The sequence below is a fragment of the Triticum dicoccoides genome, chromosome 6B (genome assembly GCF_002162155.2).
Source record: "Triticum dicoccoides isolate Atlit2015 ecotype Zavitan chromosome 6B, WEW_v2.0, whole genome shotgun sequence".
Lineage (NCBI taxonomy): Eukaryota > Viridiplantae > Streptophyta > Magnoliopsida > Poales > Poaceae > Triticum > Triticum dicoccoides.
The window spans coordinates 447,004,808-447,019,489 of NC_041391.1; positions in this window are offsets into that span (position 1 = coordinate 447,004,808).

Here is a 14,682-nt window from a genome sequence, read left to right on the forward strand (position 1 = left end):
ACGAACAGTGAGCGGTGGGGGTGGATGAACAGGACCCCGTGGCGTTGCCTCTGGATGAACAGGACCCCGATCGATCGAGCCGATTGGGGCTAGATGAACAGGACCCCATGGAGGGCTGGATGAACAGGACGACCCCGTGGAGGGCTGGATGAACAGTAGATGGTGGAGGGGTGGATGAACAGTAGCCCGTGGAGGGGTGGTTGAACAGGAGCCGGTGGAGTAGCGCGCAGTGGAGGCTGGATGAACAGTCGCAGGTGGAGGCTGGAGGAGGTCGACGGTGGATGAACAGTAGCCCGTGGAGGCTGGAGGAGGTCGACGGTGGAGATGAACAGTATCCCGTGGAGTCCCGTTTTGCGGTACGCCACACCCCTCCCGATGAACATGACCCCCGTTTCGACCGTAGCGCTCCAACACAAGTCTGTTTTGTCCGTTTTACGGTACGCCACACCCCTCCCGATCAACAGGACCCCGTGTCAACCGTAGGAGGTCCGTTTCCTCCGTTTTGCGGTACGCCAGGCCCCTCCCGATGAACAGGATCCCGTTTCGAACGTGGCCGGTCGAACACAAGGCCGTTTCCTCTATTTCGCGGTACGCCAGGGCTTGTTTCCATCGCCTGTTCCGTCCAAGCCGGTTGGCTCCCATGCGTTCCGTTGCCTCCCGATGAACACAACGCATTCTGTTACCTCCCGATGAACACGAGCATTCCGTTGCCTCCCCATGAACACGACGCATTCCGTTGCCTCCCCATGAACACGACGACGACGCAGTTTCTCCGTTCTGACCCAGCCATGTACACGAGACCCCGCCCGTATGTACGTATGTGGCTGTATTTACTTTCTTGTACCCAGGCTGTTGTACGTACGTGTACATGCTACATGCGCGCCTCTATTACAACACGTGCGCGCCTCTACATTGAGCAGTATGTACGTACACGTTCGCGACCAAAATGACAACGCTACGTATGCTTCGACCAGGTGGGTCCCGACTGTCAGGCAATTCCTTGCATGCGAAGATGTAGCTGGTGGGTCCCAACAGTCAGGGGGGCAAATCATTTTTTTTGCCCGGACGCACTTCCTTGCATGTGAAGATGTAGCTGGTGGGTCCCAGCAGTTAGGGGGCGAATCATTTTTTTTGTCCGTAATATGGACGCACTTCCTTGCGTGCGAAGATGTAGCTGGTAGGTCCCAGCAGTTAGGGGGGAAACGTTTTTTCGCGAAATTCGGTGGCCCGTCCGCTGGGTCCCCGCTGTCAGGTGGAGGAATAATTATTTTGCACGTAATAAGGAGGCACTTCCTTGCGGCTGCCATGGGCCCAGCTGTCAGCCTCTCCACGTGTAGTACTCTTCCGATGGAAGTCGGTCGTTGACCACGTTGACCACGCCGAGCCAAGAGCACCACGGCGGTGGACGACGGCAAGGCCTATGAAGGGGACGATGCGGAGCCGGGGAAGAGTTGATAGTGGATGCCCACGCGGACAGGAGTACGAGGGTCCATTGGTTCATCTGTGGTGTGAGGGGGCCGTCGCCGCAGAATAACATGGGGGTGTGGGTGAGTAGAGGGATGGCCTGACCAGCGGTGGGAGTAGTAGGAGGCGGTGAGGCCTCCACGGCATCACAGCCGGCCACGGGGAGGCAGGAGCATGCGGCACGACCGGCGCTGCTTTGGGCGGCTGGAGCAAGAAGACTAGAGGTTGAAGAAGCACTACGGCTATTGGATGGACATCGTACGGTCACTGGAGCTAGAATCATTCATATTGAATAAAGTTGACAAAGGCCTCCATCCCAGTCAACTTAGTAGGCCCACAAGTCAGCCTCCCACCATGGTGGGTCCCAGCTAGCAGGGGGAGTATTCATTTTTTTGTGCGTAATAAGGAGGCACTTCCGGTGGGTCCGAGCTGACAGCAGGGGGAATGTTTTTTTTGCGAAATACGGTGGCCCATCCGGTGGGTCCCAGCAGTTAGGGGGAAAGGTTTTTTTCGTGAAATATGGTTGTTCGTCTGGTGGGTCCCAACAGTCAGGGGGAAATGTTTTTTTCGCGAAATATGGTGGCCCGTCCGGTGGGTCCCTGCTGTCAGGTGGAGGAATAATTATTTTCCGTGTAATAAGGAGGCACTTCCTTGCAGCTGCCATGGACCCAGTTGTCAGCCCCTCCACGTACAGTACTCTTCCGGTGGAATTCGGTTGTTGACCATATTGACCACGCCGCGCCGAGAGCACCATGGCGGTGGACGACGGCAAGGCCTAGGAAGGGGATGATGTGGAGCCGGGGAAGACGCGGCAATGGATGCCCACGCGGAGAGGAGTACGATGGTTCACTGGTTCGGCTGCGCTGCCGTCGCCGCAGAATAACAGGGGGTGTGGGTGAGTGGAGTGGAGGGATGGCCTGGCCAGCGGCGGGAGTAGTATGGGGATGGTGAGGCCTCCGCGGTAGCACAGCCGGCCACGGGAGGCAGGAGCAGGCAGCACGACCGGCGCTACTTTGGGCGGATGGAGCAAGAAGACCAGAGGTTGAAGAAGCACTACGACCGTTGGATGGACATCGTATGGTCAGTCAAGCTAGAATCGTGCATATTGACTAAGTTGACAAAGCCCTCCGTCCCCGTCAACTTAGTAGGCCCACTATACTGGGTCCCAGCTAGCAGGGGGAGTATTCATTTTTTGTGCGTAATAAGGAGACACTTCCTTGCGTGCGAAGATATAACTGGTGGGTCCGAGCTGTCAGCGGCGGTAACGTTTTTTTCGAGAAATACAGAGGCCCTTTCGGTGGGTCCCAGAAGTCAGGCGGAGGAATCATTATTTTGCGTGTAATGAGGCATTTCCTTGCGTGTGGCTGTGGACCCAGCTGTTAGCCTCTCCACGTACAGTCCACTTCAGATGCATGTCGGTCATTGACCATGCCACGCCGAGAGCACCAGGGCGGTGGACGACGGGGGGGCCTAGGAAGGGAACGACACGGAGCCAGGGAAGACTCGACAGTTGTTTCCCACGCGGAGGGGAGTACAACTGTACGAGGGTTTACTGGTTTGTCTGCCGCCGCCGAAGAATAACAGCAGGTGTGGGTGAGTAGAGTGATGGCTAGGCCAGCGATGGGAGTACGATGGGGCAGTGAGGCCTGCGCGGCATCACAACCGGCCGCGGGGAGGAGGGAGCAGGCAGTCCCGCCGGCGCCTGTTTGAGCGGTTGGAGGAGGAAGAGCAGAGATTGAAGAAGCACGGCAGCCGTTGGATGGACATCCAACAGTCGCTGCTTATGCGTCAACCTTTTTTAGGAAAGCCTCAAATCTGTGGAAAACAGCATACAGGCCACCTGCCATTATTTCTAATAATTTACAACCCATTTGCTAATTCTTACGGGTTTTTTTGGAGCCCATATTCATTTTGTTGGCATTACAGTGCATATTATGGTCACGGTTAAAAAATTATACGAAATTTTGCATATGTCGGTGCGGTCTGAACTATTTTTGATCCTGAAATTTCGAGTCACATTCAGACTAATTTTAAAAATAAATGTATATCAATATAAAATCCAATAAATTGTCCATGCATAAAAATCAATGCAATTTAAAATCTCAAAATGAAAAAAAAGATATTTGAAACTAATTGCCGGTTTGATGTGTTTTAAAAATGTACAACCCATTTCTCATTACTGATAGGCCATTTTCTCGGCCAGCCGAATGAAGCTCTCCTCGTCTTGAAAGATTTGCAGCCCAACAGGCCTGATAAAGCGACTTACTTGAAAAATCACAAAAAAGAACTGGGCTAGCCATTTTCAAAAAGAAAAAAAAGACTACTAGGCTGGTCTATGGTAAACATAAAAGAAAAGGTTGTCTAGACATGCCAGAGTGTCCCGCACAGCCCAGTTGACACCCTGCTTCCGTCTCAAAAACAAATTAGATAGATGCCACTCCAATTATGGTGATTCGTAAAAATGCCACTGCAATTTCCAAACTTTGAAAAATGCCACTGCAGTTTGCAAACTTTGAAAAACGCCACTCCAGACTTTGAAAAATGCCACTAGAAATGGCATGAAATGGCATTTTTCAAAGTTTGGAAATTGCAGTGGCATTTCTCGGAAACACCAGATTTGGAGTGGCATTTATCGAATTAACCCAAAACAAAAATAACTGGGCGAGTGATGACCCACAAGTATAGGGGATCTATCGTAGTCCTTTCGATAAGTAAGAGTGTCAAACCCAACAAGGAGCAGAAGGAAATGATAAGCAGTTTTCAGCAAGGTATTCTCTGCAAGTACTGAAATAAGTGGTAATAGATAGTTTTGTGATAAGATAAATTGTAACGAGTAACAAGTAACAAAAGTAAACAAGGTGCAGCAAGGTGGCCCAATCCTTTTTGTAGCAAAGGACAAGCCTGGACAAACTCTTATAATAGGAAAAGCGCTCCCGAGGACACATGGGAATATCGTCAAGCTAGGTTTCATCACGCTCATATGATTCACGTTCGGTACTTTGATAATTTGATATGTGGGTGGACCAGTGCTTGGGTACTGCCCTTACTTGGACAAGCATCCCACTTATGATTAACCTCTATTGCAAGCATCCGCAACTACAACAAAAGTATTAAGGTAAACCTAACCATAGCATGAAACATATGGATCCAAATCAGCCCCTTACGAAGCAACGCATAAACTAGGGTTTAAGCTTCTGTCACTCTAGCAACCCATCATCTACTTATTAATTCCCAATGCCTTCCTCTAGGCCCAAATAATGGTGAAGTGTTATGTAGTCAACGTTCCCATAACACCACTAGAGGTTAGACAACATACATCTCATCAAAATATCGAACGAATACCAAATTCACATGACTACTAATAGCAAGACTTCTCCCTTGTCCTCAGGAACAAACGTAATTACTCACAAAGCATATTCATGTTCATAATCAGAGAGGTGATAATATGCATAAAGGATCTGAACATATGATCTTCCACCAAATAAACCAACTAGCATCAACTACAAGGAGTAATCAACACTACTAGCAACCTACTAGCACCAATCCCGGACTTAGAGACAAGAATTGGATACAAGAGATGAACTAGGGTTTGGAGATGAGATGGTGCTGGTGAAGATGTTGATGGAGATTGCCCTCTCCCGATGAGAGGAGCATTGGTGATGACGATGGTGATGATTTGCCCCTCCCGGAGGGAAGTGTCCCCGGCAGAACAGCTCTGCCAGAGCCCTAGATTGGTTCCCCCAAGGTTCCTCCTCGTGGCGACGGAGTCTCGTCTGAAAGGTTCTCTCTGATTTTTTTCTCATCGAAAGACTTCATATAGGAGAAGATGGGCATCGGAGAGCCACCAGGGGGCCCAAGAGGTAGGGGGCGCGCCTAGGGGGGGCGCCCCCACCCTCGTGAGAAGGGTGTGGCCCCCTGGCCTTCATCTTTGGCGATGATTTTTCTTTATTTATTTCAAGGTATTCCGTGGAGTTTCAGGACTTTCGGAGTTGCGTAGAATAGGCCTCCAATATTTGCTCCTTTTCCAGCCCAGAATTCCAGCTGCCGGCATTCTCCCTCTTCATGTAAACCTTGTAAAATAAGAGAGAGAATAGCCATAAGTATCGTGATATAATGTGTTATAACAGCCCATAATGCAATAAATATTGTCATAAAAGCATGATGCAAAATGGACATATCAACTCCCCCAAGCTTAGACCTCGCTTGTCCTCAAGCGAAAAGCCGATAACAATAAATATGTCCTCATGTTTAGAGGTAGAGGCGTCGATAAAAACAAAATACGGACATGAAGGCATCATGATTATTTCATAACAGCAACACAAATAGATTTTGTCATATGATTACTCATGTTCCAGTGATGATTTATTCACAAAGCTGAAGCATGAATCAGAAACCTTATTGGGCACTAACAATTATAATCTCAGTCATTGAAGCAATTGCAATTTATCATAACATCGGAAAGAGTCTATGTCAGAGCTTAAAAGCAAGTCCACATACTCAACTATCATTTAGTCCTTCATAATTGCTAGCACTCACGCGATACTTGTGGTTATGGAGTTTTAATCGGACACAAAGAAAGATAGGGGCTTATAGTTTTGCCCCACAACATTTTACCTCAAGGGTAATGTCAACAATAATAATTCATGCTCCCCCACATCCAATTAGATATGTATATCATACTCTTTCCAACATGCTGAGCTTGCCAAAGGATAAAATGAAAAAGGAAAGGTGAGGATCACCGTGATTCTTGTAAGGTAGAGGGTAATAATAAAAGATAGGCCCTTCGCAGAGGGAAGCAGAGGTTGTCATGCGCATTTAGGGTTGATGCACAAAATCTTAATGCAAAAGAATGTCACTTTATATTGCCCCTTGCATGTGAACCTTTATTATGCAGTCTGTCGCTTTTATTGCGTCCACAACAAGTTTGTACAAAGCTTATTTCTCTACATTAATAAGTCATGCATATTTAGAGAGCAATTTTTATTGCTTGCACCGATGACAACTTACTTGAAGGATCTTACTCAATCCATAGGTATATATGGTGGACTCTCATGGCAAAACTGGTTTAAGGGTGTTTGGAAGCACAAGTAGTATTTCTACTTGGTGCTAAGAGTTTGGCTAGCATGAGGGGGAAAGGCAAGCTCAACACGGTAGAGGATCCAAGACAACATACTTTATCTTGAATGTAAGAAAACATAACTCATTATGTTGTCTTCCTTGTCCAACCTCAACTCTTTAGCATGTCATATTTTAATGAGTGCTCCCAATCATAAAAGATGTCAATGATAATATATCTATATGTGAAACCTATCTTTCCTTATTACTTCCAATTAATTGCAACGATGACCAAAACTATATTTGCTAACTCCCAACAACTTTTAATCATCATACTCTTTCTATGTGAAGTCATTACTTTCACTAAGATCAATATGAGCTCTTTGATTCTTTTTATTCTAGTCACCCAAGATCATGGCAAAACAATCAAGCCCTCGACTCAACAATAATCTTTATTATATAGCTCACGGACTCAATTACAAAGAAGGATCGTAAAGAAAAACTCAAAACTAGATCATGCCATGCCTTTATTCTACTAAATCAAGATACTACTAATAGGATCGAACTAAGAAAAACTGTAAAGATAGGAGTTGTGATGATGATACGATACCAGGGCACCTCCCCCATGCTTGGCAGTTGCCAAGGGGAGTGCCCATACCCTGTGATTATTTCTCCTTCTTTGTTGTTGGCGGTGGAGGTATTGTCGATGATGCAGGCTTGTCGTCTAACTTCCACGGCATAGGCTCTCCATCATAGAAGGATGATCGAGTCTCCGAAATCCTCAAATCTGCAGCCAAACTCATCCTTTTAAATCTATATTCATACTCACAGTTTTGATTTTGCAGATCATAAATTTGGGCTTGGAGGAGCTCGATCTTCTCTTGTAGCTTAAAGATGGCCTCCTCGGTGTTCTTCGCATCCGGCTCGTAGTTGTTGGTGAACTCCGCGAGCATCTTGTGGCTAGGGTTGATTCCACGCTCCACCATCCCCTGACACTTGAAAACTTGTTGCTCCATTGCTTCGAGCCTCGACTCCACACTTCCAGTTCCCTTTGGTCCCTCAACATCGCGGATGTGCAGCAACCCATCACGCATCTCAATGGTTTGAGGGTGCCGCAGCACCTCCACGAGGTAAGGGTTAATCACCTTCTCGAAGAACTTGTCCTTGGAAGCACTTGGGGTCGTCATGATGATCTAGACCTGTCAGAAAAACAGCTCGAAACAAGAACAGTGGAAATTTGCGTGATACGGTGGTCAAAACCTTCGGGAGTATATATAATGAATTTTTACCGACCAAAATACGTATCGTGCAAGGAAACAGAGTCCGGAGGGCACATGAGGTGCTCACGAGGTAGGGGGGCGCGCCCATGGGGGTAGGGCGCACCCTCCACCCTCGTGGAGGCCTCGTGTCCTCCCCGGACTGCTACTTATTTTTCTATTTTTCTAAATATTCCAAAACGGAGAAATATTGCCTTAAAAATTGTTTTGGAGAGGTTTACTTACCGTACCACATACCTATTCCTTTTCGGAGTATGGAATGTTCTGGAAAGTGTCCTTTATGTACTCCTCCGGGGTTACGGTTTCAATAATATTGGTTTCAACATTTATAGGATTACCTGAGATATAGTGTTTGATCCTTTGACCGTTTACCACCTTATGATTTGTGCCTGTGAAGTTGTTGATTTTTATGGCACCGGAACGATAGACCTCCTCGCTAACATAGGGACCTTCCCATTTAGAGAGAAGTTTTCCTGCAAAAAATCTTAAACGAGAGTTGTATAGCAATACATAATCACCTACAGGAAACTCACGCTTCTGTATCCTTTTGTCATGCCATCTTTTAACTTTTTCTTTAAACAACTTGGTATTTTCATATGCTTGGGCTCTCCATTCATCAAGTGAGCTAATATCAAATAACCTCTTCTCACCGGCAAGTTTGAAATCATAGTTGAGATATTTAATAGCTCAATATGCCTTATGTTCTAGTTCGAGAGGTAAGTGACAAGCTTTTCCATAAACCATTTTGTACGGAGACATACCCATAGGATTTTTATATGTAGTTCTGTAGGCCCATAATGCATCATCAAATTTCTTGGACCAATTCTTTCTAGACCTATTAACAGTCTTTTGCAAAATTAATTTGAGCTCCCTATTGCTCAACTCTACTTGACCACTAGACTGAGGGTGATAAGGAGATGCAATCCTATGATTAACGTCATATTTAGCAAGCATCTTATGGAAAGCACCATGAATAAAGTGTGAACCACCATCAGTCATTAAATATCTAGGGACTCCAAACCTCGGAAAAATAACTTCCTTAAGCATTTTAATAGAAGTGTGATCAACACTACTAGTTGGAATAGCTCCCACTCACTTAGTAACGTAATCAACAGCAACTAAAATATGTGTGTATCCATTAGAGGCAGGAAAAGGTCCCATATAATCAAAGCCCCAAACATCAAATGGTTCAATAACGAGTGAATAATTCATAGGCATTTCTTGACGTCTACTGATATTACCAATTCTTTGACATTCATCGCAAGACAAAACAAACTTACGGGCATCTTTGAAGAGAGTAGGCCAATAAAAACTGGATTGCAATACCTTATGTGCAGTTCTATCTCCAGCATGGTCTCCTCCATAAGCTTTGGAGTGACACTTGCGTAGGATCTGTTCCTGTTCATGCTCAGGTACACAACGTCTAATGACACCATCTACTCCTTCTTTATAAAGATGTGGGTCATCCCAAAAGTAACGTCGCAAGTCATAGAAAAACTTTTTCTTTTGCTGGTATGTGAAGCTAGGTGGTATAAATTTAGCAACTATATTAGCATAATCAGCATACCATGGAATGCTACGAGAAGTGCTTATGACGTTTAATTGTTCATCAGGAAAGCTATCATCAATAGGTAGTGGGTCATCAAGAACATTCTCTAACCTAGATAAGTTATCTGCAACGGGGTTCTCAGCTCCTTTTCTATCAACAATATGCAAATCAAATTCTTGAAGCAGGAGAACCCATCTATTAAGTCTATGTTTTGCATCCTTCTTTTCCATAAGATATTTAATAGCAGCATGATTAGTGTGAATAGTAACTTTGGAATCCACAATATAAGGTCTAAACTTATCACAAGCAAACACCACTGCTAAAAGTTCCTTTTTGGTAGTAGCATAATTTATTTGAGCACTGTCTAGAGTCTTACTGGCATAATGGATAACATTTAATTTCTTACCAACTCTTTGCCCTAGAACAACACCTACGGCATAATCACTAGCATCACACATAATTTCAAAGGGTAAATCCAATCAGGTGGCTGAAGAACAGGTGCAGAGACTAGTGCTTTCTTAAGTATTTCAAATGCTTCTACACAATCATCATCAAAGACAAATGGTACATATTTTTGTAATAAATTAGTCAGAGGCCGAGAAATTTTTGAGAAGTCCTTAATGAACCTCCTATAAAATCCGGCGTGACCAAGGAAACTTCTTATACCTTTGATGTCCTTGGGACATGGCATCTTTTCAATAGCATCAACCTTGGCTTTATCAACTTCAATACCTCTTTTAGAAACTTTGTGCCCCAAGACAATACCTTCATTAACCATAAAGTGGCACTTTTCCCAATTCAAGACAAGATTAGTTTCTTCACATCTCTGCAAAACTCGATCAAGATTGCTTAAGCAATCATCAAAAGAGGAACCATAGACGGAAAAGTCATCCATGAAAACCTCACAAATCTTTCCGCAAAAGTCAGAGAATACAGCCATCATGCATCTTTGCAAGGTAGCAGGTGCATTACATAAACCAAAAGGCATACGTCTATAAGCAAAAGTACCAAAAGGGCATGTAAAAGTAGTCTTTGATTGATCTTTAGCTGACACAGGTATTTGAGAGAAACCAGAGTAACCATCTAGAAAGCAATAATGTGTATGTTTGCATAATCTTTCTAGCATTTGATCAATAAAAGGTATGGAGAGGTAGAATGGGGGTAGGTATGGAGAGGCAAGATCCTAGCTATGGAGGAGTTGTACACACGAGTGTTTAACGAGTTCATGCCCTTCTCTGAGGAAGTAAAAGCCCTACGTCTCAGAGCCCGGAGGCGGACGACTGGTTTATGTGTATATGAATTACAGGGGTGCCAACCCTTCTACCAGTGGAGGGGGGTGGCTTATATAGAGGATGCCAGGACCCCAGCCTACCCACGTAGCAGAGGGTTAAAGTACATTAAGGCCGGGCGTTACTGGTAACGCCCTACATAAAGTGTCATCATGACCATTAAGACTACTTAATTACAGACCGTTTGGATACAGAGTAGATCCTGAACTTCTGATGGTTGAGTGAGTCTTCATGGTCGAGTGTCTTCTAGCCGGTCGAGTGGAGTCTCTCTTGGTCTAGTGGAGCCTCTCTTGGTCGACTGGAAGGTAGCTTCGTCTAAGGATGTCCTTGGGTATGGTATCCTAGATAGGTCCGTGACCCTACCCTAGGTACATAACATCATCATTAGCCCCCGAATGGATCGAGGTTCGAGTGAGGAAGGAGTTGATGATTTTCTCTGACTTATTTCCTGTGCTTTGATTATGTCGTATCTTGGATCGGTGATTTTTCTTTCGGGTTGGCGTCAACTTTTACTTCAGTCGCCTTGATCCATTCTTGTCTTCTGTCAAGTGAACTTTTGAACTTTGGTGAACTTCCGAGTGACGGATCGCGGGAAAGATATCGTCTGACAGATTGATCTGCTGTTAGCGGATTTTGCGGGACCCGAAATTTGGGAAGCGCGCGAAGCGGGGCAGACCACGGCAATCGGATGGGATAAGGCGTGGACGCCTCGATTTCCGCGCCGCCTTTTTCGCCACGTATCGTGCGTGCACTGTTTCGGGATGTGACAGGATTGCCTGGACCCACTCGTCAGCCACTCGGAAGTGCCCTTATATAAAGCGCCGGGGAGGGTTTTTTGAACAGTGCCTTCCCATTCTTCTCTCTTCCCTCTTTGCCTCCGCCCACTGCACCTGCTCTCGCCTCCGCCTATCCACTCCTCACGCGCTTCGCCAGCGATAATGGTGAAGGAGAAGACGGCGGCCCTAGAGCGCGCGAAGAAGGCGACGGTGACGGGGCAAGCGAAGGGGAGACCGTCCAGTCGGGGCGGATCTTCGTCAAGGTCCCGCCTGCCGAAGGGTTGGGTCCAAGGGGATTGGATCCGCTCGACCATCACTGAGAAAGATCTCAATGACCTGGCCAATGAGGGACTGATCCCCCACGGGTCAGCCAGGCTTTCGGGGACCGAGTGTCAGCCGCAGCCGCAGGAGGGTGAGTGCGTTCTCTTAGCCACTCACGTAGACCGTGGTTTTTCTCTGCTGCCGAGTGTTTTCTTCCGGGGGTTTCTGAATTTCTTTGGGGCGCAACTCCACCATTTCACCCCCAATTCCATCGCCTATCTTGCTGCCTTTGTGTCCATGTGCGAGAACTTCCTGGGTTGTCGACCACACTGGGGTCTCTTTAAGCACATATTCACCTGTCGCTCACAGACAGTGAAAAAGGCGAGTCCGGACGACGAGAGGAGTAAGGTTATCCAAATGTGCGGTGGTCTTGGGATCCAGATGAGGAATAAGAGTACCTTCCCAGCCATGACCCTTCCTGAGTCAGTCAGAGGGTGGCAGTCGACTTGGTTCTACTGCCAGGACGAGTCGACGCTGGGGCAGTCGACTGGTCTCCCTCCGTTTTCCATGGACCGAGTGGACAAACCCTCTTCTCTGAAAGTGCTTCTTGAGGAGAAAGTTCAGGTAAAAATGCTGATGGAGCGCGTAGTCCAACTCATTAGAGAAGGAGTGACGGGTATGGATCTTCTGGAGGTCTTCCTTAGGCGGCGCATCCAACCACTTCAGTACCGAGGCCATCCGATGTGGCTGTATTGTGGGACCGAGGACACCACTCGGGTCCATCCAGAGGCGGTCGACGACGCCACACTGGAGAGGTGGGTGACCGCAATCACGGGTAATAAGGACAACCCTCGAGGGGCCAGGAGGATCCCACCACTCGACTGTACCTACACACTGGACACGGTATGGCCATTTATTCCCAATCGCAATCTTGCTTTATTCATTCTACTTCGCCGTGAATTGGTCGAGTGATCTTTGTTTTGCTTTGTTGCCTGACAGGCCACCACGGAGTTATACTCGATGCCCAATGGAGCGCAGACACCGACTGAAGAGGAGGAAGGAAGTGGGGGCGAAAGCCCAGAGGAGTGGGATTCGGATGCTGACGACGATGATGAGGCTGAAGACTCTGATGAGGAGGAAGAGGAGGAGGAGGAGGAGGAAGTTGCACCTCCCCGCTCGGAAAGACGCTCGAAGCTTGTCCATGATCCCGCGACTGAGCGTGGTAAGGGGGTCGCGACCGTTACCCAGTCGACCAAGCGCCCTCGGACTACTTCTCCGGCGCCGACTGAGAAGGCTCCGAAGCAATCTCGAGTGGCACCGTCGAAACCTGCGAAGGTCTTGCCGAAGATGAAGATGGTGATCCCCACTATCTCAGGGTAATGGTAGTCTTGAGTTTTCCCCGTTTCATGAACTCGCTCTTGGTCGACTCATGGGTCAATCGACTGACTTCCGGAACTGCAGTGCTGCTACTTCTGATACTTCGGCCAGGGCTGAAGACCACGAGATGGAGGATGCTGCTACCTCAAAACCTGGTATGACTCTTGTGATGCCGTTTTCAGTCGACTGACTTATTGTCTCTAATTTTGCTTCTTTCTGCAGCTTCATCTAACATTGTTATTGACCTTCCTGACAAAGATGACGAAGAACCACCAAGGCAGATGAGGAGCAAGAAAACGTCTACTGGCAAGGCGACTCAGGATGTGCCAGCACCCGAGACGTTGGTCGTGGAGGGAGACAATGTCACTCGGCCTACCGTAACCTTTGCGGTGCCATTGACAAGTGCTCGTCCTTCGTTGTCGAGTGCTGCTCAACCCTCGCTTTTCTCCACCTACCCCGTTCCAGAAGACCAAGCTAGTGCTGCTAAAGAAGCAATACGCCAAGCGGGGGTCATGATGGAGCAAGTGAAGGCAATACGAGAAGCCAGCCAGCCAGCCTATGACGCCAGTTCGGCTCTTCAGAGTAATGTTCAGGTCAGTCGGTCACTGCCTGTTCTGTTAGGATATGATATCTGAAAACTCTTCTTTCTGAAATTCTTAGAGTTTGTCCTACACCCACTGGGTGTGTCGATTGAAATTCTGGATTAGTGGGGGCACGCTGAGTGCACCCACTGGGTGTAGTCCCCAAGGCTATGGTCGACTGCTGGCAGTCGACCATAGGCTTTAAGTTTTTTCCTTACTCGACTAGGTCGAATAGATTCATAGACCGGTGGGGGCACGCTGAGTGCACCCACTAGGTGTAGTCCCCGAGACTGTGGTCGACTGCTGGCAGTCGACTATAGTCTGAAGAACATCTCCTTTTTTTTGTTGTTGGTCGACTGGTCGACTCTAACTAATGAAACTAGTGGGGCCACGCTGAGTGCACCCACTGGGTGTAGTCCCCGAGACTATGGTCGAATGTTTGTATTCGGCTGTAGTCTTAGAAACGCTATGATTTTTCCTTACTCACTTGGAAGTGAATTGTCTTTGACATCTGTCTATTGGTTCTTCGTAGAAATCCTATGACCTTGCGGCTCGTTATACTGAGTTGGAGAACAAACACATTCAGCTCGAGCTCGATCTGAAATTGGCCCAAGAGAACTTAACGAAGGCGAAGGAGGAAGCAAAAGGTATGCTTGGTGAGGCCTTTGACGACTGCCTTTGCCACTTACTTGTTTCCGAATCTAATCTTACTGTAACTTTGCAGACAAAGTGAGCGATGCCCTGAAGAAGCAAGAGCTTGACTTGGCTGAGATGCAAAAACTGCTTTAGAGAAGACCAGGCTCGCGGATGAGAAGCTGGCTTCAGTGACCAAGCTTGAAGAAGAAAACACCAATCTGAAATCTGCTCTTGATGCTGCCAACCAGGAGGTCAGTCGACTGAAAAGTGACAAGACCACCCTGAATGACAAGGCCAGTGAGTTGAAGCGAAAGAAGAACGATCTAGAGGCTTATCTAGGTGGACTCGCCAAGAAGTTGTTCCTCATGCTTGAAGGTAATCCTTTGTATCAAACAAATATTTTAATTGTAACCTTCG